The sequence below is a fragment of the Podarcis erhardii genome, assembly GCF_964252035.2.
Source record: "Podarcis erhardii genome assembly, chromosome: 1".
Classification (NCBI taxonomy): Eukaryota; Metazoa; Chordata; class Lepidosauria; order Squamata; family Lacertidae; genus Podarcis; species Podarcis erhardii.
Window position 1 is genome coordinate 67,092,548 of NC_138497.1, and position 24,344 is coordinate 67,116,891.

Below are 24,344 nucleotides of genomic sequence, written 5' to 3' on the forward strand. Positions count from 1 at the left end.
CGTGTGGGTGCAAAATAAAATCTTATTTTTGCATATGTGCTAATGGGGCCTTGAAATGGTGGTAGCTGACCAGGAATGAGACAATAGACAGGTGAATGCAGACCAGGAATGAGACAATAGACAGGTGAATGCAGATGGCAACCCTATGCTCAGCAGCTTTGAAAAAGGCAAATTCCATGCTAAGGGGTCATGAGGAAAGGAATTGCAACTGCTGACATCACAATTGCATTATAGAAATCAATGGTAAGACCACATTTGGAATACCATGTACATCTCTGGTCCCCTCACCTCAAAAGGGGTATTGTAGAGTTTGAAAAGATTCAGGAAAGGGCAACCAAAATGATCAAGGAGATGGAAAAACCGCCCTATGAGGAAAGGTTGCAGTATCTGGGAATTTTTATAGAGGAAAAAGGTGAGTAGGAGGTGACATGACAGAAGTTTTTAAAATTATATATGGAATGGAGAAAGTGGACAGAGAAATATTTTCCTCCCTCTCTCACTAGAACTTGTAGAAATCCCTTGTAGACATCCAGTGAAGCTGAATGTTGGAAGAGACGGGATACATAAAAGTCAGTACTTCTTCACACAATGCACAGGAGGCAGTGATGGCTTTGCAAGAGGTCTAGGCAAATACATGGAGGAAAAGGCCGTCCATGGCTACTAGACATTGTGGCTGTGCTCTGCCTCCATGTCTGGAAGCAGTAATACTTCTGAATACCAGCTGCTGGAAACTGCAGGAGCAAAGAGTCCCCTTATGTGTGGGTCCTGTTGGCAGGTTTCCTACAGACATCTGTTTAGGTCCATAAAATTTCAGAGTTTACCTATCTCCTATTTTCCCCCCATCCGCTGTGACTGTGTATATTTAAAAGAACTAGACATGCTGCTGGAGGTTGTAGTCTTACAAGAGAAAGAAAAACCTGTAATCTTCCAAGTTGTCAGACAAAAGACTAGAACAAAAATTGCAAATGACAACTATGTACAGAGCATTTCTCTCTTGCAAGGCAACCGGTTTTCATCCTAAGATACTAAAATTGCCTGAGAATCACCTACCTCATGGTTATATAAGTTTGCCTCTGATGTAAGGCAGAAACAGATTTTATAAACCAAAAAAATAAATAGCCAATTAATCCGTAACAATTTATAAGGAGCAGAATCTTCATTTCATTAATGTTACTAATCAATACCTATACCCATTCAAGAGACAGCAGTGAATAGGGAGACTTGGGTTCCTTTCCTAACTACCAAGCATGGATGGTATTTCTATGTAATGAAATCCCAAAGACAGAAAAGATTTAGGTGAAGTTGAGCGGAACCTTAGTCTTCCCATCACTTCTCTGTTCCAAACTACCCCCTTTATTGCCATGATAGAATATCCCAACAGCATCTTCTTTCATATGTTAGTGAGTAACTATCTACCCATCTGAAAATCAAAAGTGAAATCACACAGGCTGTGGAAATAAAGGACAATCAGTAAAGAGATTGGTAACTGAATAGTTCAGGCTTGTCAGGAAAGAAATCATAAAGGCGAAGGTGTAAATGGGTGACAACTTTCTGGAGTTGTTAGACATAATTAGAAATATGTCAGAAATAAATGGAAGACTGAAAGCTACATTCATGTGCTATATTTTCCTGCAGCCCTTGGTTCAGCAACAATTTAAGGGATGTGGAATCGTAAAGGAGAAAATGGACCAATGCTTCTACTTTGGGAACATCACAATGTCTGGACTGGGACAGTCTCCCAGTTATAGATCTTTCCCTTCTGCACCTATCCACCGCAGAAAGTCAGATTTATTATGACAGGCTCACAATAGCTTACTTGCCCCCTAAAAATGAAAATCTGAGGAAGATAAGCCCCACCAGCTATTATTTTTATAGACCATCATCTAATAATATATCCAATTTTTATAATCATTAATACTCTGACCACTTCTTGAAGACATAAGAAGAGTTCTACTTGATCAGACCAAAGGCCCATCTGGTCCAGTATCCTCTTCTCCCAGGCGCCAGCCAGATGAGCGCAACTCCTTTTCTCCACTTTTGATTCTCGCAAAGAAAGGTGGGCCATAAATTTGTTTATATTGTACAAAACATGGGAACATAGGAAGCTGCTTTGGCCATTGGTTCATCTAGCTTAGTATTGTCAACAGTACATGGCAGCAGCTCAACCGGGGTTCAGGCAGGGGGAATTCGCAGAAATGTTGGGGTTTGAACCTGGAACCTCCTGGATGCAAAGTGGAAGTTCTACTGTTGAGCTATGGCCCTTCTGTAACTGAAGCTATTGATAGACTTCATATATATTCTTATTAGAACTTGAAGCAGGCACTTGGTTTCAAATGGGACACTCTTTGTGCTTGGTAAGCTTGGAGGAATCTGTAAATTGGCAGATGAATTTGTTTGTTGATTAGGAATTGTGAAACCAAACATCAAACTCTCTAAGTATTGTTGCATTTCCAGGTTGATCTGTAACCTTTGTTATAGGAGACAGGCAAAAATGCAGGCATCAGTGATACTATCTGAACATTTCCTCAGGATACAGCTCACATAGATAGGAATAAACATTAACATATATAGTGTTTTTCTCCACAATTGTATACCAACTTATGATTTTCAGAATTATTTCCTTCTACGTTTTATTTACATTTCCCACAGTCATTATTGTAAAAAATGAATCTCAATGCATTTTTAATCTAACCCTATTTTAGGAAGACATATGAAAATTGAACCAGAACATAAAGGGAAGGTTTACCTATAGTTGTGTTCAAGACTAGACTGGTTTTGACAAATTCAGAAGCTGCACACACAATATTATTGTTATTTATTTTCTGTGTTATTCTCATTTGGGCATCCATGATACATTTGGAAACGTAGCCTCCAGTGAAGAAAAGTCAGATTCTGTTTTGCAAAGAGGAACTTTTTCTACATATATTACTGTCCGGTCATTTTTTCTACCTTTTCTTCTGAAAGGCATTACAAAGTTTACAATTCATGCACAATATTGGATTCAGGAAAGATTACGGCTACGGCAAATTCCGGTTTTCAAATATCTGTCAGCTCAGATTCCATTCATTAATTTGAGTGAAATTCTCACCAGTTTATAGGCTTACTATATTCAACTAGCTAGAGCTTATTTTTTCTAATGATAATGCATAATCTCTCCTCATGCATTTAACAGTATGTGTGAGGGCTTAAACTGAGTGGGGGGGGGCAGTCTGAGAGGTGTGTGTCAATGAAGGACATCCCAGTGTCTTCCACCCTACCTGCTCTTCTTCAGGGTGTTGGGAAAGTCTAACCATGTTCAGATGGATGGGGTTAGAATCCTCATTTCAAACTGGAGCTCTGATTAGGGAAAAAAGGAACAAAGGAAGCTGCCTTATACCATTGGTCCATCTTGCTCAGTACTGTCTACACTTCAACAGCCCTACACCTGGAGATGCTGAGGATTCAACTTTCGACCTTCTGCAAGCAAAACAGATGCTCTGCCACTGAGAAATGGCCCTTCCCCTCGTGCAGAGTTTCAGATCCGAGGGAAGATTGTTGCCATATTCAGCTGGTTAGAGCACCTCTTCAGGCCTTCATAGAGGCTCTGGAACATGTGTGTCTGTACGTTGGGGGCAGGGCTTACATGCATATCCCCATACCCAAACACTAAGCCTACACATTTATTTTTTTAATGCCCAAAGAAAGCTACATGTTGTGGCTCCCAAGGCCCATTTTCCCATGCCAAGAATTAGAGCTTTCAAATAAAAAGGTGTTGCTTCTAGTCCACATGTTTGCAAAGCTATCGTTGAAAATATGATTGCACACATATTGATTGAGATTCAAGTTTGCAAAGAGTAATGTTTCTGAATAATGACTATTGTTGCACACACTTGGAATGATGAGAGACTTGAGGGGTTCCTGAATTTACCCAGGGTTCAGTTTCCTTAGAGTGAAGTTCAGTGGAAAATGTAGTGTTTTTAGGATATATGGGGTTGCTTCCAGGCCACTTGTCGCTATGGCAACACACCTGTTATTTGCCAGCTCTTTAGACATGTAAATGGAGGGTGTTTGCAGGCCTGGCGATTGCCATTAACTTAACAGATAGTGGTTTAACCACTTCAGCAGTCTTTTCTACTATAATCTACTATTTTGTAGATACAAAATCTACAACTAGGGACCCAAGGGCATAATTCAAATCAACCCACCAATCTTAGAAAATATAAAAACCATTGTAATATATTTTCAGGATCCCTAATGTTCTTGAAAAAGACAGGTAAACCACATCAGATGTAGGCAACTAAAGTTGTCTGGTTTTATTGTTGTAAACTGCTGTGGTATATTTTTATGATACAGCGGTATATAAATGTTTAAATAACTAATAAACAAACAAACAAATAAATAATACCCCTGCTTTGTTGCAGTTTTCTGGCTCATGCTATGTCTCTGATATGGTCCACAGTGCTGAACAAATTGTTCATCTTTGATACTTGATTAAATGGCAGAAAGATTTTTGTTGTTGTTAATCCTTATGTAGGGTTATAAATGTTTCACATGTTTTACTTTCTTCCTAGCATGACGCCTTTCAAAGCTGAATTGGGCTTCCCCTTGCTTGCATGATGCCTGTGCCTTTAATGACAGGCAGGAAGAAACGGAGAAGATGAAGTTCATTTCAGCATGAAAATGATATGAAAAGCCTTGTTAAATTTCTGTCAGGTAGGTGTTAAAGGAGTAGCCCTCCCAGGAAATAATTGGCAATTACAGAAGTCAAGGTTAACTATATAAAACCTGATATTTACCTGATGTTAGGAGACAAACTTTCCTCTTGCAAGCAGCAATGGACAGCATGACAGAGCTGCACCACTCAAATTAAAGGCAAAGCTACCTAGTTTGCAGTTCCCGAAATAATACACAGACTGAAAAAGGCATCCTTCGAAATTTTCACTTCTCTGAATTTTTCAACCACTTCCGCAACTAAGTAGTGTGTACAAAAATGCATATACGTGACAAACTGTGTGTTAAAATACACATATTTGTGCAAATACAGTAGTACCTTGGGTCACAGACGCTACAGGTTACAGACGCTTCAGGTTACAGACTCCGCTGACCTAGAAATAGTACCTCGGGTTAAGAACTTTGCTTCAGGATGAGAACAGAAATTGCGGGGGGGGGGTGGCGCGGCAGCAGCAGGAGGCCCCATTAGCTAAAGTGGCACAGTGGTAAGAACAGTTTCAGGTTAAGAACGGACCTCCAGAACAAATTAAGTTCTTAACCCAAGGTACCACTGTAACATACAAAAATACCTTACGTTATGGGAAATTGCTTTGCACAATGTGTGCATTGGACAACACTGCATACAAAAATGTGTATTTTAGAATTAGAATATTCACACAAAAATGCTGGTGAACTTCCACAAGGACTTTAAAAGAAGAAAAAGAATTGGCAAAGTGATGTGGGAATGTGGAAAACTGAACTTAATATTAGAAAAATGAGAAACTGACAGAAACTGAAATTGACAGATTTCCCCATCCCTATCCTGGAGTAAATAATTTTTGTAATAATAATAATAATAATAATAATTTATTATTTGTACCCCGCCCATCTGGCTGGGTTTCCCCAGCCACTCTGGGCGGCTTCCATAAAAACCAGAAATACACTAAAATATCACAGATTAAAAACTTCCCTGAACAGGGCTGCCTTAAGATGTCTTCTGAATGTCAGGTAGTTATTTATCGCTTTGACATCTGATGGGAGGGCGTTCCACAAGGCGGGTGCCACTACCGAGAAGGCCCTCTGCCTGGTTCCCTGTAGCTTTGCTTCTCGTAATGAGGGAACCGCCAGAAGGCCCTCGGCGCTGGACCTCAGCGTCCGGGCAGAACGATGGGGGTGGAGACGCTCCTTCAGGTATACTGGGCCGAGGCCGTTTAGGGCTTTAAAGGTCAACACCAGCACTTTGAATTGTGCTCGGAAACGTACTGTACTCTACACACTTTCAGTTTGCTTCTAACTAAATATGTTTTTGCTTGACATGCCATAGTAGAATAAGTGTTCGATCAGTATTTCATAGCATGATACAAGAAAACAGGGAAATGGTTTATATTTGTTTGATAAGGTTAACATTTTTTAGGACACTCAGAATAATTCTCTTTATAAGGCATGTCAAAATAGCATGTCATTATCATCGCATAGTCACTCCAAACTGATGAATCTAATTTTCCGTAAGACTGACCGCTCTTCTGAGATTCCTGCGAAAGGCTGAGGGGATGCAAAATTAAATTAATATACTGATATAATATAGTGCAGGTATGAAAAAACAGTGCCACCATTAGTCTGAGTTGCACTGCTGCATTCATTTTTAAATATTGCCAAGATGCTGTGTAGGGTATACATGAAAATATGAGTTCTCATTAATGGCCAGGCCAATTTATGAGAAAATAAATAGAGTCTGGGCCTTGTGCCAATGGCATGTATCTGAGAGGCTGTAGAAAGGGTCCTAATGCAAGGGTTTATGAGACTATTTTAGGTAAGGTCTATGTGCAAGTGCATGTGTTATACATATCATGATACAAATGCCCACTTCAGTGCATCTCAAAATTTAATGATGGTCTGCAAAATCCTCAAAGGATGGTGATTATTGTAAGCCATTGCATATGCTAGGAGCTCTGCAATGCCTGCCTCACAACAGGGAGGGCAAAGGGTAAGTCCTGGAGGTACTTGGCATATAATTATCTTTGTACTTTATTTGTGAGCTCTCTCTTCAACTGCAAACGGAATGAAAGGACCTAGGTGAGTTGCCTCACAGAGCCTAGATAAAATAAAGAGCTTAGGAAAGATTTTTTTTTTTAAAAAAAAAGCTCACTGACTTCGGCATCCAGTATCTATTTCACAGTTTCTTCACTAGGGCTGCTTGTAAAAAACTCCTCCTGGGCTAGGAGCAATAATGCCCCCATCCATGATCTGATTATGAATGAGAAGGCTGATCTGGTCTCTACTGCTGAGACCTGGGTGGGTGAGCAGGATGAAGTTTGTTTCACCTACCTGTGCTCACCTGGGTACTTGGTGCAACACCAGGGCAGAATCGAGGGATGGGGAGGGGGAGTTGCTGTGGCCTATAGAAATTCTCTCTCTCTCTCTTTCTCTCCAGGCTCTCTGTCCAGTTCTAAGGTGGGGATCTAGTGTGTGTGTTCCTGGCATTGGGAACATTGGTTCCACCACACAATAGAGCTAGTACAAGGGAATTTCTCCCACTTTCCTCACACATACATACACACACCGCACCATCCCCAAATCTTCTCTGGAGTGTTGGGGGAAACCCAGAACACACTGGGGAACAGAAAGTTGGAGAACCTTCCATTAGACAAGGAGAAATCCTTGCGCTAGTATAATTTTCTCATGAGCACTGTGTTGAATACAATTCTTAATAATGATTCTAAAATGCATCTAAGCATGGCCGCTCATCACCATTAAAAAAAATGGAATTAAGCCAAATTTAGATACATCTGCTGGTGACACCTGTCAAGAACAACTGTTCTTGACAACATTTCCTGTCCTATTTACCTACAAGGGCATTTGTAATAAAACCTTCTGCAGAACCATGAAGAAACAGTACAGCATTCTAATCTGGTTGGTCCAATTCCTTCGTGTAGAAACCCAACTAACACATTTCAGCTGTTTTTCTTTTTTTAGGTGCCTGATATATTTTCCTGCTACCAACACTTAGTAGTGAAATTTGGGTCCTGCTACGATCTACAAGCTACGATTTCTCTGGAGTGCCCTCCTGTTTCCCAGTGAAATTACTTAGCACACTACAGTGTGAATTTTGTCCTAACTTCATTTCTTTCCCCACCTACCCTCAGTCAACTCAAATTTCAGCCGAGACAAATTATAAAGCTAAGAAGTAAAGGTCAAGGCAAATTGCTACAGGTTATCTTAAATGTTGGTTTCCAGCTCAGTTATTGCTATTTCTCTGGTGGCTTTCAAGTATTTATGAATGTGGTGGTGGAAACACTCATATGCCCACCTGCAAACATGTTGCCTACTTCTACGGGATGGCCTGGGCAGAGAAAATGGGGACATTAGCTGAAAATATCCATCCAAGTCTCATTTCATTTGTTCTTTAAGTTGTTTGCCATGTACAGGTGCAGGCAATCTTTGGTTCTCCAGATGCTGCTGAACCACAACTCCCAACAGCCCCAGATAGCATGGCCATTCACCAGGGAAGATGGCAGATGTAGTTCAGCGATATCAGAAGAGCCATGGGTTCCCCACACCTGGCTGGGTATATGGAAGGTGGGGTGGCACTTCACCTCATCTTAGTTGAAATTCCACTGGTGCATGATGAGATGTAGCTGCAGCATCTGCCTTGACTCACTGAAGTAGACTAGCTGTTGCATTTAAAAATAATCCAGTTGAATGAGAAAAAAATGATGGAATAATAATAATAATACTTCATACACTGTCCTTCAAAGATCTCAGGGTGGTTCACAACAGAAAAATGCAAAATGAAAATACAAAATATATAATAAAATGAAAACAAAGAAACAAAAACAAACCAATAACCCTCCTTCTACAAACACATTTAAAAATCCATAGAATGCTAATCAGCCAAACAACTGGCTGAAGAGAAACATTTTCACCTGGTGCCTAAAGCTATGTAATGAAGGCACCAAGCGAGCTTTCCTGAGGAGAGCATTGCCCAAGTGGATGGTGTGTTGAACTAGGATGATTTGGATCCACATCATAGCTCAGCCATGAAGGTCACTGACTAGCCCTAGCCAACTTAGCACATTGTTTTGTAAACATAAAATAGGTTGATCTCATTCAGTCAAATAAACAAGATGCCATAAATAGGACCGTTTCAGCCTCTGCTGAAATGGTTTTACCCACCTGTAGTGGAAAATTTGTGAGTTGGAATGTGTGTGACTGGATCTGAGACTTCCACAAAGTCTCCTCTTATGATAACATTGCCATTGTATTTTTTAAAAGTTCTTATCTTGAGAGTCTGCAATGAAATTGTAAACGTTTACATGAATACACTTATAATGAACCAATTGGTTTCTGAAATGTCAGCCCTCTGGATCTGATATCACCTAAAACACTTATAGGTTTGGTGGAGGTTTTTGGGTCAATCAAGGTTGCTGCTCCTTTTGTTCACAATCTCTTTTTTGCAGGAGTTTTCCTTTGCAGAGGAAGGGAATTTTAACTCTTACAAAAAAAGGGGGGGGAGAAAAACAAAAAAAGGGGGGGGAGAAAAACATTTATCCTCTGCTTTGCCTCATACAACTTGATTAGTCGCTTTTCAGTATTAAAATGACAGAAGAACAATTAAACAAAAAACAAATACAATATTTATATCAAGGTCTTCAGCAAAATTCTCAAATGATAGGGACACCTTTTATGAAAACTGCACCTTGGAAATTGAGTTACCTTGGAGCAAGCAAGTTCTAAAAATTACTGTGTTTGAACAGAAATTCTGGTTACAAATCAACTTCAGGAGAAGGAGGAACTCCAACAGACTGTTGCAGTGTGAAGTGCTCCTGTTCAGGTTCTAGCCATGCATCTTCTAGGATATTCAATTCCCTTCCTTCCTGGTCCCCCTGCCCCTGATCAGCCAGCCAGTCACCATTCCATGTCAGCTGAACATATTCAGTCCTCATTGGGCTGCACTTGGTTCCTGTCAGTAGGATTCCTCCCCCAAGATGTTTTGGGCTCCTGCAAGGTTGCAGGTGCCTCCCTCTTGTATATTGATGGTACTGTTTGAGCTACTTATGAGATGGTACTTGGAGAACAGACTCGTGAAGAAAGAGAGGATGTAAAGAGATAAAGCTTTGATGTGAGAAGGAATAGAGGATCATGAAGAAGAATAACAACTGGTAGTAGCTAGGAAAAAGCAAATAACAACAACAAATGCCTTGCTGGATCAGACTAAGGTCCATCTCTGTAGCTAATACAAGGTGGTCAGTTTTTAATTTTTTTAAAAAAATCAGGAATCTGGATGGCGCCAAGAAGTGCCAGAGCCAGGATAAGCTCCCAATGCCTGTCACCCTCCAGAAGTTGCTGACCTACAACACCTGTAATCCTCACCCAGCATGACTACTGAAGAGGGGCGATGGGAGTTCTAATCCATCAATTCCCCATTCCTGCTTTGTGTTAGTTTCTGTTTGCCACTGAGCAGTGCTTTGGAGTCACAAGACTCTGTTTACATTCCACACATTCCATACTGTTGGAAGTCTCATGGGAGATGGGAGACGGATGTGACGTTACTGGTTTCCTGTTCCTCTGTTCCTTTGCTTCGGTTGCTCTCTGCTCTCACAGAAAGCGGATGTATATTTCTTTGTTGTCTGCGTAGTAAGATATAAAGCATAGCAATGTAGCCATAAATCTCATCACTTCCCTGTGCTGGAAACTCTGCTGAACGGAAATGTGCCTGAGGCCTCATCAAAATGAACTTTATCAGCTTGGCCGAGCGGCGATCCCGACACTTTGGACAATACTGAACTACATAGAATATTGGTTTGATTCAGGGTAAGGCAACCTCCACCTCTGTTCCTAGAGTTGGAATTAACCAAGCTATTTCCCAGTTTTTAAAGCAACAGCGTTCTGATGCTGAGCCCAAATCCAAATCAAAACAGGGGAAGGGTTTGTCAAACACTAAATGTTCTATGGGTCTAATATGGCTCTCCATCGTATTTGCATAACAGGTTCATCTTCTTTGTTGGTAGCTTTTTGGTGAAACGGAGGATGTTACATTTTCAAGGCAAGAGAGCCGTTCGCATGTTTGATGGATGGCCTGCAGAGAACTTTTAAAGATCAGAATAGATGGATCACCCTTGACACCCAGCTGTGAATCTCAGATGTTTCTGCCACAGATTTATAATGCTAAGGAGAGCACTTGAGCCGAGGGAACTTTGTTGCATGCATAAGAATGAGGAACACAAGAGCATTAAGGTGACCCCGGGTGAGTCTGGCGCGCATGATGCTGGCTCCCTTGCTGTGTGCTCACTCTAGTTGTGTCATAGAGGAACTGCTACTGAAGCCTGTGCTTTATTGATGCTTTTTAAATGATTCTGATCATTAGGGCTCAGCCAGTAGTCCCAGTGTCTGCCTTGTCAAGTACCATCAATATGCAGATAGCATTTTTTAAGCAAGGAAAGCTGTAGGTGTTAGGACGTTTAATGAAGCAATCCAGAAACATCACACCAGACACACTAGGCACAAGTCAAAAGCCAAGGAAGGGGTGACTGAGTTGTGCTGATAATATATAAGGCAAATTAGCTTCACTGTGGCCATAACAAAGCATCCCTGAGCAGAATAATTAAGACAGAATCTCTTTAAAAGTCTTTGGGAATGTGATGCACCACCACTCAACCACAATGGATAGTTTAAAGCGTGTATTTAGTTTATTTTATTGCCCTTAGGGGAGGTAGGAATGGTTTAAAAGTTGTTGTTGTTGTTAATTTAGATTTCTTACTTGTTCTTCACTATAAGGTCCCTGGGTGGGCACAACAGCAATAAAATGGGGACTTCCGGTGCAGCAAAATGGTCATCGCCACGGAAACTATTTATTTCAGTGGATCTACTCGCTGAAAACATAGTATTTACAATGGGACTACAACCTGTTATAAATACTATATCTACAATGACCAATACTAAAATATCAGGTATTGAACATCTGAGGTTTAACGGATGACTTTAATCAAACCTAGTTCACTGGATTTCTGACTAGGTGTAGAAGTGTGATAAGAGTCTTTTGACTAGTTTGAGGGTAGATACAGAAAGTCATGTTACCACCTATTCCACTACATATATACTCCCGATGTACAGGAAAATCCCCCATAATATTTGGCAGGATGTTTCAGGCAGCAACACAATCTTAACATGAAATGGCTAAACAGAAGGTAATTTGGTTCTGTGGTAAGTTATTATTTAATGAATGGTCAGCTGTAAATCCAGTTGACTGGTCTATCAAGTGGTTAATGCACATAGTTGACTTATATGGTCACTACAGTTCACCCTAGCTCTTGTACCTGATGCCTTGCAGTAAGCTCATGCCAACGCCTGGATAGCTCAGTTGGTTAGACCATGGTGCTGATAACACCAAGGTTGCAGGTTCGATCCCTGTATGGACCAGCTGCATATTCCTGCATTGCAGGGGGTTGGACTAGATGATCCTCAGGGTCCCTTCCAACTCTACAGTTCTATGATTCTGTGACTTTCTGTGACCTTCACTCCATTCCAAAATGGACCCTTTCTCTATCCATTAAAATTTTTTAAAAACCCCCAGCATTTATTCATGTTAGCAAAGGCCTCTTCTGCTTCTCTATTCCAAAGAAAAGGGCTTATGACCAGACACTCCTTTACATCACAGTTCTACACCATCATTCAAAAGCAATAGCCATGGGGAGCTGACCTCTTTTGATGAGGAAGTCCCTTTCTCTGCTAGAAGAGGTTCCCAGGTTGGGCCATTCTATGGCAGCAGGGCAGTTGATACTAATCCTACATCATGACCACCAATGGATGCTGTAATATACTGAAGGATGGATGTAAAGTGGAGGCAAGAGATGTGTCAAGCATGGATTTTGTATTATCATATTTTTTTTGCATAGCTATTTTAGGGGATTTTAAATTTCTAGAATGCACCTTAAGGTAAACAAATTTCAGTAATTGGCTAAAATAATTTATTTTGATAATGGTGCTTGCTGGAAACAAATGTACACATGCATTTTATCTTCTGGCCCAGACAAAAATGTACTTTTCCAAGCTAAAGAACTATTTTCAAATGTACTATCACACTGAGTTCATTAAAAAGATTGAAGGCACATCAAATATATCTATTTTAAGGAAAGATGACTAAAATATGCAGAATGGGAAGATAGTTATTTTGATACATTGTAATTACATCAAATGCACAGGTGTGGAGTTTATCTTTTTAATCCAAAAATGATTGAAAATGCTTTCAAATACTTTAGCGTCTTTCTTTTTTTTGGGGGGGGAGTAATTCAGATTCAGTGTAATCATGTTAACTACACAATTAAATATATTCCTGCCAATAAACATTGCATTAAATATTTTGGAACTTTCACATGCAAACTTTGTAGTGCTTTCTTAATGGAAACTAATTGCCATGCATATTTCAATAATATATGCACTGCAGTGAACATCCCTTGGAGAGGATGAGGGACCCTGAGTCCAGGGGTCTAGCCATTGAGACTCTTTCCAGGTCACACCTTCTCCTCAGGTCACACTCTTCACCAACCCTGTTCTTTGTTCTGGACTTTTGCTTGGCTGGAATGTAAGAAGATCCTGCCTGAATCAGGCCAATAGCCATTCTACCCCATCATCCTATTCTCATCATGGCCAACCTGATGCCTGTGGGAAACCATCAGGCAGGATTCGTGCACAGGAGCACTCTCCCCTCAAGTGATTTCCAGAGATCAGAAGCATTTCTGCCTCCAGAAGCAACTCTGGAGGCAGAGCACAGCCCTCATGGCTAGTAGCCTTCAACAACCCTCTCCTCCATGAAACTGCCTAATCCAGAGGTGTAGCTAGGTGAGGCGGGAGGCACTAGGCACCACACCACAGGGGGCGGCATGTACTACGGGGTCTGCAGTGTGCCCAAGCCACGTGTCTCTCTTGGGAATCATGTGGCAGCTTGGGCGCCTGCAGGCTCTGTGCTACCCGGAACAGCAGCGTGGGGCTTGCATCTGCCTGCTCCCTTTCCCTCAGCCACCCTACAACTGAGGGGGAGGTAGCGGAGAGGCGCGGTGCACCCTGCCCTGGTTTTCCCCTGTTAGGAGTTCAGCCTACACACGAGTAGGACCTTTGCAGAGACACATGCCCGACTGGCATGTTCCCTTCCTCCTGGTTGATCATTTGGGAGCCTCATAAGCTTTCTTCTGCCCGAACATCACAGTGACCGATGCCAACAGACATCATCACACTTAGGGATCCGCAGAGTCTTTGCAGCTTGCGTAACAGACATCAGCAACTCAGCATTTTGGCTAATCTACTTTATTTACATATAAGCACACACAGAGCACTGCAACATGGCTCCCTCTCTCTCTAGCATCAGACAGCAAAGTGAAAAAGAACAAAGGACAATAGTCCCACTTCACGGAACACAGTAACACAAACATCCCATTTCGATCACTTCCCACTCTGTGTAGTCAAAACATATACCGTCATGTGAAAGACAACAATCCTATGACTGCAATCATAGATCAGGAATTCTAACAGCCCTGCCTCCGCCCCTGGGCGCAGGGTGTGCATGGCGCCCCAGGTGCCCAAGTAGCTAGCTATGCCACTAGGCCTAATCCTCCTTCAAAGCCAAACATCCTTGAACTGTGATGTTGCCTACTGCTTGCCTGGATCAAGGTGTGTGTGTGTGTGTGCTTAGAAAACTGTGACTTTTGCATATCTTGCTCTACCTATATAAAAATAGCATCCATTGTTTTGCCCACTTTAATCTCTAACGCACTGGTGTGAGGCCTTCAGAAGGTTGTATATGTGGAAATGTGGCCTTCAGGCTGAACAACATAGCATATGATTCCACCAGCATTCAGAATGAATCTCAAGGCCTCAGAAAAGCTACACAGTACAAGTTGAGCTGCACAATTTATGTGAAAATGTATTCAGTTTCCAGATCACCCCTTCTAAACATTTGTGGCTGTGCATCTACTTATACTGTTGACCTAAGGTTTGCATCATAATGAATTATTGCAGATGCAATAATTCCTCCCCCCCCCCCTCATTTTATGCATGTTTTTGGCACACACCCCTCCTTTGCATAATGATTTCATATCATCTGGGTGTCCAGAGAAAAGGTGGTTGAGAAACACAGGCGGAATAAAGTAGCCTCAGGACTACTTCATTAGTCACCAAATCCCAATTTTTTGAGTGTGCCTGAACATCTTACTCATCACTGAAAGACCTTTGAGTTGGTCATCACACTGAAGTTTTGGGATTTGAACAACCAGATGTCATTTCTGTGTGCCCAAACTCAGCTCACACACTATCGATTGGCATTACATTCAGCCAAGGTTATATGTTGAATATTTATTGGATTCATTTTCAGCTCCTGAAGGTCATTTTGGGTGTACCCCAATTAAATGAGAACGTTTGACGGTAATCATCTGAATAAAGTCCATGATCGGTCCAGATTCTCTTGATACCACGGATCTTTTTAAAAGCATTTTACAGGGATGCTTGCAATGTCTGAGCATGTGGCAGAGCTTTCAGACAACCACATCTTTCCATCTGCATTTAATCCCGAATGACTAAAAAAAAAGAAGCTCTCCAGTTGGACATGTGGATTGGCATTGATTCAGCCCAACTTTAATAATCAAATAGGTAGTGAAGTCCTTTCTTACATGTTTGCTATTAAGAGACAGAAATGCAATATAGTATTGATTTGTCCAACATCATTTAATGCTGTTTGCTGTATCCAGTTAGGTGATATCTGGATTCAAAGTAGGAAAATCATTGAGGTTCAACTAATAACAAACTGACATTATGCTGGTTTTCAAAACAACATTATGTAAATATGCAGTAATGAAATCGCACCAGGAGAAAGAATCCAGTGAGGTTTCCCCCCCACAACCATATGTATAGTCTAGATTTAAATTCTAATTTTGACATTTTTTAGTAAACATCTATTGGAATATAATGGGCATGACAATATTGAATTGGTATAACTCAAGGCATATAATATCAAAGCGGAAGCAGCCTAGATATTGCAAAATAATATTGGTGCACGATGAAATTCTTTGAATGTTATCTAAATGCCTTATCCAAAGGTTGTTGCTGGTGGATCAGTCTTGCCAGCTGATGGTTCTAATAGCCCCTAGTCCTCAGGGAACATTGCAACAAAATGTTTTAGAGAAGCTCTTATGTTCATACTTTGTCATCTCTAAGATTTTTGCATAACACTTTGTTCTGATTCATTAAATGAAAATACCCTAAAGTCTTACAAAGTATTTTTTAGGATAGGCATTATTGGGTTCTGCATTTATTGGATTTAAATTGCTCCCATATGAATGCATATTTGCTAAATACAAGGCAGGGTGAATGAAGCCTGTTACAGATGAGTCAAGCTGGGTTTTGTTTTGTTCAAGATTACCTGTATGAAAAAGGTATGAAAGAGGTACAGGATAAATTGTGCCCTTGAGAGTACTTAGACGAATCCATTGACTCTGCTAGAGATGTAGCTGAAGGGAAATGCATTAAGGGAATGTGCCGATAATACCCAGAAAGAATTAAACTTTTTTCCTCACACAGATTACTTGGCTTTGCAGAATGAACATAAAACATTTGCAACAATACTTATTTTTGTCAGTTTGGACAACTGATAGGTCTAAGTAAAGAACAAAATACAAACAAACAATATCCTCACTTGAACAAATCCAAATAGCCAAAGGACCACAAAAGAACACATTTTGTAGACCTCACGGACCTCACTGTATATATAGCCCAAAGGCGCATTGATCAGTTGGTTGACCAGAACCATGTCAATGCAGGCATGTTGTAACAGTACAGAAAAAGAAGGAATAATTAGAATGGGACTGGGAAACCTTTGGCCTCCCAGATGTTGTTGGATTCCGACTCCCATCAGCCCCATCCACAATGGACACTAGCAAATGGTGGTGCGTGTTGCAGTCTAACATCTGGAGGGCCAGAGGTTCCTCAACCCTGAACTATAAATATTTTAAAAACAGAATTATTTCACAGCAAGATCAACCAGCATGGTGACTTCTAAGTGCTGTTGGGCTCCCATTATGCCATGCTGGATTTGGCTGATGGGAGTAGGACATTTGCTGCAGCCCTGTCATTAACATTTATTGAATGGAACTCTCTTGGGGAGCAATATTTTAAGAACAGGCCATGCTCCAATGCTCTGTGGACACAGATGCAGGTGGCGGTTGGGACATTCCTCCTTATCTCCATCTGCTGGAGTTTGGTAAATATTTTGCAGTGGTGTGCAGAAAGAAATGCAGGTAATTCACATCTTACACTTAATACTTAAATGGTTGCAATTTTATGTGGGCAGTGGGGAAATGAATGGATGGATGGATGGATGGAGAGTGGGGAAAACCTGCTGCAGGAAGAGCTTTTTAAGCCCTCCGCCTTGCTTCCTGGGCTGTGGGAAGGGCATATGAGTAACCCATATCTGGGAGTAACCCACAGCCATCACATGTCCTTCCCAGTGCCTGGTAAGTGTGGCGGAGGACAAGGCCCACTCCAGATAAGTAGGAATGGTCACAGGGTGTTCGGTTCCAGGGGTTTCTGCCTTTATGCAGCTTTGGGTTTACACACGGACCCCCAGAATCAGACCCTTGAATAAGCTGTGAGTTACCTGTAGCCTGGTAAGAAGCGATAAAGGGATAAAGAAAATTCAGGGCTTGTTACTCATGGCTAACAAAGTCGTTCTAAGTATGTGTTTTACAAGTGGCCAAGAAGTTAACACTAGCACATGCTATCTCATATTGCTATTGACTGAACTTGGAAAAGAAGCAGGAAGGAAGTAGAGCCTGAAAATAAGTGTTCAGCTGTACAAACAAGTAGTTACCATACCCTCCAACATTTTGCCTATGAAAAGAGGGACATCCCATTCCATAATAATGACAACAATTTTATTATGTATACCCCACCCATCTGACAGGGTTGCCCCGGCCACTCTGGATGGCTTCCAACATATATAAAAACATAATAAAACATTAAACATTAAAAAACATCCCTATATAGGGCTGCCTTCAGATGTCTTCTAAAGCTTGTAATGCTACTTATCTCCTTGGCTGGGGGAGTCACATAACTGCATACCCTCCAACATTTCTCTCATGAAAATAGGGACGTCCTAAGGAAAAGCAGGACAATCTGGGATCAAATCAGAAACCAGGATGGCTTCTGTAAATCCAGGACTGTCCCTGGAAAATAGAATCTGAGTTACTAAAAATGAAGGAATCAGTGGAACGGAAGAACAGGTTGCCTTCTGTCTATCACCTTCACCACCACCACCACCACCACCACCACCGGTTCAGGTAGCTTATTTGGGAGCATTATTGCTTTGCTCGCAGCACCATCTCTCCTATCAGCTCTCATCTGAGCACACTGACAACAACAGGGCCAGGAGAATTTTTTTTCTGTTAAGGGATACATTCCCTCTGATTTAATCTCCTGGGATCACTTGCTGGTGGTAGGAGGAACTGAAACCAGTTGCATGCGGGGACAAAGGGGTGATAGGCACCCCTTCCCCTCCCCCTCCTTGCAACCCACTTGAATTACAAAAAGGACTAAAGCCCCAGGTTCCCCCATCTCTGCACTATGGTAACCCGATTGTTCTCTACAATGTGCGTTTGGTGGATACTGTTTTACATAAAAGGTTGTGCTTGCATGTTAGCCATGCCTGGAGCCCAAAGGTGTGTTTTGAGAAAGGAAATGGGTCAATTGGTAGAACAAGTCCTTTCAAGGAAATCTTTCTTTCTTTTTGTGCTCATAAGATTGTCCTGTAGTATTTTAAGGCACCATGTAGCCTACTTGTGCTCAATTCAAAATGTGTTAGTATAACAGCAGCTGTTGAAGGAATTCCACTCAAACACTACACAAATATATATTGTTTTATCAACATTTTAGTCAGTAATTAATTAGCAATAAATAACCGTTTTAGGGGCAACTTGTCCTTCAGAAAATACCCCCCTTCTCCTCAGCTTGTTTTCTTGACTGTTCCTTGATTGAACAGCGTGTGGACAGTCTTGAAACGTTTTGCATGATTTATGACAGAGACAGATGTCTGTGTGGTGAACAAAGCCCTGTCAAATTTTAGAGACAGTTTAAAAATATATAAATCTTGTGATGACGACGGAACTTTAAGGAAACAGAGAAAAATCTATCATGGGAGAGGAGGATGACAAAGATGATGAGAGGCCTCAAGAACAAGAGCTATGAGGAAAGATTGGAGTTGGGTATGTATCATGCCCATGCTCTGAGGAGGATCAGGCCGAGGAGAATTCAGAACCTGCAGAAACTAGGAGGACTCCGGAACAGAAAGCTCTTAAGGTGCTTCAGCTGGGGCCTGGCAGCTCTGACTTAAAAACCTCAGTGTGAGGCAGCAGTTGCTGCTTGAATGATGTCTTTCCCCCAAGCTGGGAGAACTACCTTTGTATGGCTTCACCTTGGACCAACTCTTGTCTTCTAACATCTATTCCCTGGCTGTGGGCAAGGAACAAATAAACCACAAGCAAATTCAATTTTTATTTGTCTTAATGATATTTGCTGCCCAAGCATGGAAGACGAATGGGGGGAATGCTAGTGCAGTTTTGTCATTTCCAGAAGTGCCTTGCTGGTCAGAGAAGTGGTTTTAGGAACGGTCTAAGAAGTGCTTCAGACAGGCTGCTTGAAAGGCTGCCATGGCAAGCTGACCTCCTCATGCAAACAAAGGAGTGCACCGCTAAGCTTCTTTGTTCCAAGTTCCACAATCTGTCTCCTGCCAGTTTGACAAGGAAGGCCTGTATGGGATGTGCAGGAGCTCTAGGACAGCAACAGATGTTTTCTGGAGACAGGAAGAGAAGATCCGAGGAAGACTCCCATTTCTATCCCACATCAACATTCCATGGCAAAAAGTGGACTATAAAGATACAAACGTCCTTTCAGCCCTCTCCAGCAATCTAATATCTGCAAGAAAACAGCTAGCAGCAATTCTGCCCCCTAAAATGTTATGCCTTTATGAAGCTGAGAGAGACTGGGTTCCAGATGCTTCAGAGAGATCCAGATGGAGAGCTGGAATCTTTTTTTTCTTCCAAGCTTATATGGTTCAGCAGAGGATAAACAAACAAACAAAAGCCAGAAAGTGCAAGCTTGGAACAGTGATTTATTTTTTGTTATGTTCTTTTGGGAATTAAAACTATCCTTATAGCTAGATAATATCAAAACACATCCTTTCAGATCACTGCCTCACCTCCTGGGGAAGAATGATAACACGTTGATGTGGACTCCATTTGCTTCTTCATACTGAGTTAGGGCTCACCAGGGCTTAAGCAACAAATCTGTTTCAAGTGTCCTAGAATATGTGATGTTATAATCAAGAAGAAAACTTCTTAAGCATGTTTACATATCTTCTTTCTCATTACTGAGTAGCCAAACCAGACCTCCCACATCTGATAATAAAGGGTGAATCAGACTGAGGGCAGAAGAGAAGCAGTTTGAGAGTGTGTTGTCTAGCATCAGTGTTGCTAAAGGGTGTGCATGGGAGATGAAAGAACAGAGGTCATCTATTGAGGTTCTTCACATTTTGAAGACGGAAGTGCAGCTCCTCCTAAGGTCAAAACCAGGGAGTCCCGGTGTGTAGGTAAGAGTGCAGATTTTAAAAAACCAGACATGAACTTCCGCTAACATATTTCTCAGTTCAAAATAATACTCCTACTGTCATTATCCTCTTGCTAACATCTCCCGAGAACAATTTGTTGTCTGGCATATCTAGGTCATAAAATGGCTGTTAAAACAGACCATTAGCTGTAGAGTAGTTACAGTTTGGAGACATTGCTGGGGGGCTGGAAAACTTCTCTCTCCACACTGAGAAAGGCAACAATATTGAACCAAGAAGGTTTTCATCTAAACTCTCTAAGAAAAGTCCTTTCTTTAATAATAGCATGGCATCCAAACCTTATTCAGAAACAGTATTTGATTTTCTATCTTTATAAGTGTAATAAGAGAACATGCCCAGGTCCTCAAAGAAATGAAGACTCCTAAACTAGGAAAGACGATATCTATTAAAGCATCATCTCTGCCACCTGATTAACCTCAACCCAACACTTAGAGGCACTCAAAAGTGCTCATTAGGAACTTCCCTACATTACATTTTAGGGAAATTGTTGTGATTAGAGAAATGGGGACAAGGTATAAAATTAAAGCACATAATCAGTAGATTTTTTTTTAAAAAAGAAGGAATTTACCCCAACAGGTAACGGGAACCCAAAACAATTTTATTTTATGTACGTAGTGCATTTCTCTATCACCTCTCCCAAGTCTTAGCCAATACTCCAGATCTAAAGCTCACCAGCTCCTGTGAACTTCTAGAGCTTCAACAAAACTAGGCTTCTGCATTAACTTTCTTAGAGGGGAAAGGACAGTTTGGTGCAGATATAACTTGTTGTGCATGGAGCTGCCCTTTATAAACTGAGAATCTTTGCAGGATATGGGAACTCTTTATACATGCTAAACTCCTGTGTTTGCAAGAAATCAGTAGACTGAAGCATCATTCTGTTGGATCAGGGATTCTAGTGTCAGATAATTTACAAATAAACTCTGAGTTTGCTCACACATTCATGTTCATCATTTGATGTCTGCAGTGCAAAATCTAGCAGTGATTTGCATCCAAATTACCTTCTACAAAAGTCTTTTTGTGGAGTCACGTCAATGGTGCTCTATCAAAAGTTTAATAATCAGGTGATGACAAATCAAATTATGTAAATGCATGTATGCGCTGGGCCCAACCAAAGATGTAAACTTTGGATACGTTTTGTTTTTCCTTCTAATGGCCTTGTAAGATATTAATAAAATCCATCCTCGTACTTCAGGAAAATACTTTCTGGCATATTGTCTTTGGAACCTGATTTTGTTCTTTGAAAAGATGGCACATTTCCTCACAACTTGTATCAAGGGAAATCAACTTGTATTTGTGCAGTGAGCATTCCTGCAAGAAGAATATGGGCTGTGTGCCCATATTAGCAGGGCTTTAGAGCAGATCACAAATTTTACATTATTATTTTTTAAATTCCTGCAACTCCATTAGACAATATATGTCAGGTTCTTTTGTCTGTTTAATTTGGGATGTTACCAAACCACCATCAGCCAGGGAAGGTGATTCCTGTTTCTATACAGTATCTCATCTAGTCTAAGATCTTCCCTGCAGTTACCAAGGCAGATTTGAGGCCTAATTATATACCAGGCACCACGGCATGGGGCATTTCCTGGGAAAAGAGAATCATCTAGCCTGGAGCTAAACCTCAGGCTGTTAATTTTATCCATTCATTAATCCTTAGGAAATGCCCCATGTTGAGGAGGCAATAACTGTAGCAAGCTGCAGGGAAACGAAGTGATAAGCAACAAAACATAGGTCTACAGCTTTCTTTTAATCAAAGATGCACTTTCAATTAAAGTATTTGCCGTTTATTTTCAGGGGATTAATACCGTCTCTCAACTTGTCCCAATGATTTTGTGATCCCTCTGCATTCTGCTTAAAATGAGAAATGCATAATAAATAAGGTGAAGGAACAAGCAAAATAAATCAGTCTTCAGATATTGACCCAGCTCCAGGGACTGTGCCTAGCTGAATCGCAGCGTTGGCCGGGGAAAGCCAAAGGTCCACATGGTCAATGGTGTGATCAGCCCTTGGTGCTACAAAGTTCTGAGCACACTCATGGAACTCTTGAGTAGATCAGTGTCTACCTGCTTGCTTATGACACAATGGGGGAAATCAGCTTGAACGATTTAGCATTCTTATTGATGGAATAATCATACAGTGGTACCTCAAGGTACAAATGCCTCAGGTTACAAACGCTTCAGGTTACAAACTCCGCTAACCTGGAAGAGTTACCTTGAGTTGAGAACTTTGCCCCAGGATGAGAACGGAAATCGTGTGCCAGCGGCGCAGTGGCAGCATTAGCGAATGCACGCCTCTAGTTAAGAACAGTTTCAGGTTAAAAACGGACCTCTGGAACGAATTAAGTTCGGAACTAGAGGTACCACTGTACTTGCAAAGCTGACCATCCATTTAAAAACAATGTCTTTGAATTGAAAGCAAAGGATTGAGCATTGTACTAACAAGAACACCCAGTGTGTATCCTACACCTATTTGTGCTGCCAGCTAGGCCTTGGATGTCTAAGCAACAGTGTGGCATCATGGCTTGAAATGCTTTGTATAACTGGATAGAAATCAACACAGTTGCACATGCTTAAGATTTATTATCTTCTTCGTCCTGTTGTGCATGATAACATGATTTACCTTGGTTTTTCTTCTCAGCTTGCCAACACCACCATTTAGAATATATGAGATAACAGCTGCATCTGGTATGGAGGACTATTATAAATGATAGAGAGGAACATGGTCTTAGTTTTGACTCCCTTAGTTTTGACTTTAATTTGTCCCATTGCTCTTTCCTCTGCCTGTTCCCATAAAGTACCCTCTCCTCAAATTCCAGGTTCATAGTAGTAAAATGAACAGGCTGTTGAGTCAACCTTTGATGTTCCAGAGAAACAGTGAGAGAGGAAATGTGTGGCTGGGGCTTCTTCTCCCTTACATTTTTGGATGTCTACACCTGTCACTTAGGAAGAAAGAGCATCTTATTCCTTTGAATGCACCCGAGAAGCTTTTGGGAAAAGGAGTGCAAGGCCCTACCATTTCCTCTGTTACTGCTTCTTTGAAACTTCTGGTTAGTGTTCCTAGAGAATTAGAGGGGGCATTCAAATGGATATGTATTTAGACTGGCTTTTTAGTCTTGATAAAAAGACATCCCATATTAATCTTTGCATTTCCCCCCGAATTTCAATAAAATCTATTTTTAAAAAAACTAAATGGGGATGCATTTCACATTGTCATTTCACTAGGAAAGGGGAGGAGAACCTGTGGCCTTTCAGATGCTGCTGGACTATGGGAGAGATTCAATGGACTCCTGTCAGCCCTGCACATTGACTTCTGCTTGCACAACAGGACTTTCGTCACTCTCCTCCTGCCACGCCCCCCAATAGTCTGGGGGTGTTTGTGTCAGGAGAAACCCACAGAACAGTGAACATGGGGCAAGGGGGGATTATTCAGTGAAGCCAAAGTGCTTGCCCCCGATGGAATAATCACCTTTGTGTGCTGTTGAGTTCCTCCTTGTGATTCTGATCATCTCTGATCATTGTTCATGCTAGCTGCAGCTGATGAGAGTTGGAGTCCAACAATATCTAGAGGGCCACAGGTTCCCCCTCCCCATTGATAACGGTACTGCTTAAATGATTCTGTTGTTCAGTATATTTTCCTTCATGGAAGGAGCATTTTATCCACCCCCTCCCACTTCAGTGTTTGACCTCATGTGCTTCCCGAGTGCTCTGTTTCAAAAGACTAAGGCAAAATTCTGCAGAAACATTTATCTGTGGAACAATTGCAAAGTGGTTTTCAGAATAAACATTTCCCCAGAACCAATTTTACATATTTATTTTGTTTCTAAACAACATAAGCAACAGTCATTTTTGGCTATGAATGCTCTTGGGACAATGTCATTGAATAGATGCTTGTGAAAACGTTTGCAAAATTGATTTATGGAAGGGAAAAGCAGTAATTCTATGAAGAAAGACAAGCTGCAGAAAAGAGAACTAAGGAGAGTGAAAAGGAACAGTCCCCC

At 41.2% G+C, this 24,344-nt stretch overlaps 1 long non-coding RNA gene across 1 annotated transcript; it reads left to right on the forward strand.

Moving 5' to 3' along the window:
• The first annotated feature begins 248 nt into the window (after window positions 1-248).
• On the forward strand, window positions 249-7,894 carry LOC309327549. Its single transcript, XR_014150560.1, has 3 exons — window positions 249-412; window positions 4,551-4,692; window positions 7,663-7,894. It is a non-coding gene; the product is annotated as an uncharacterized lncRNA (long non-coding RNA).
• Window positions 7,895-24,344: the final 16,450 nt, after the last annotated feature.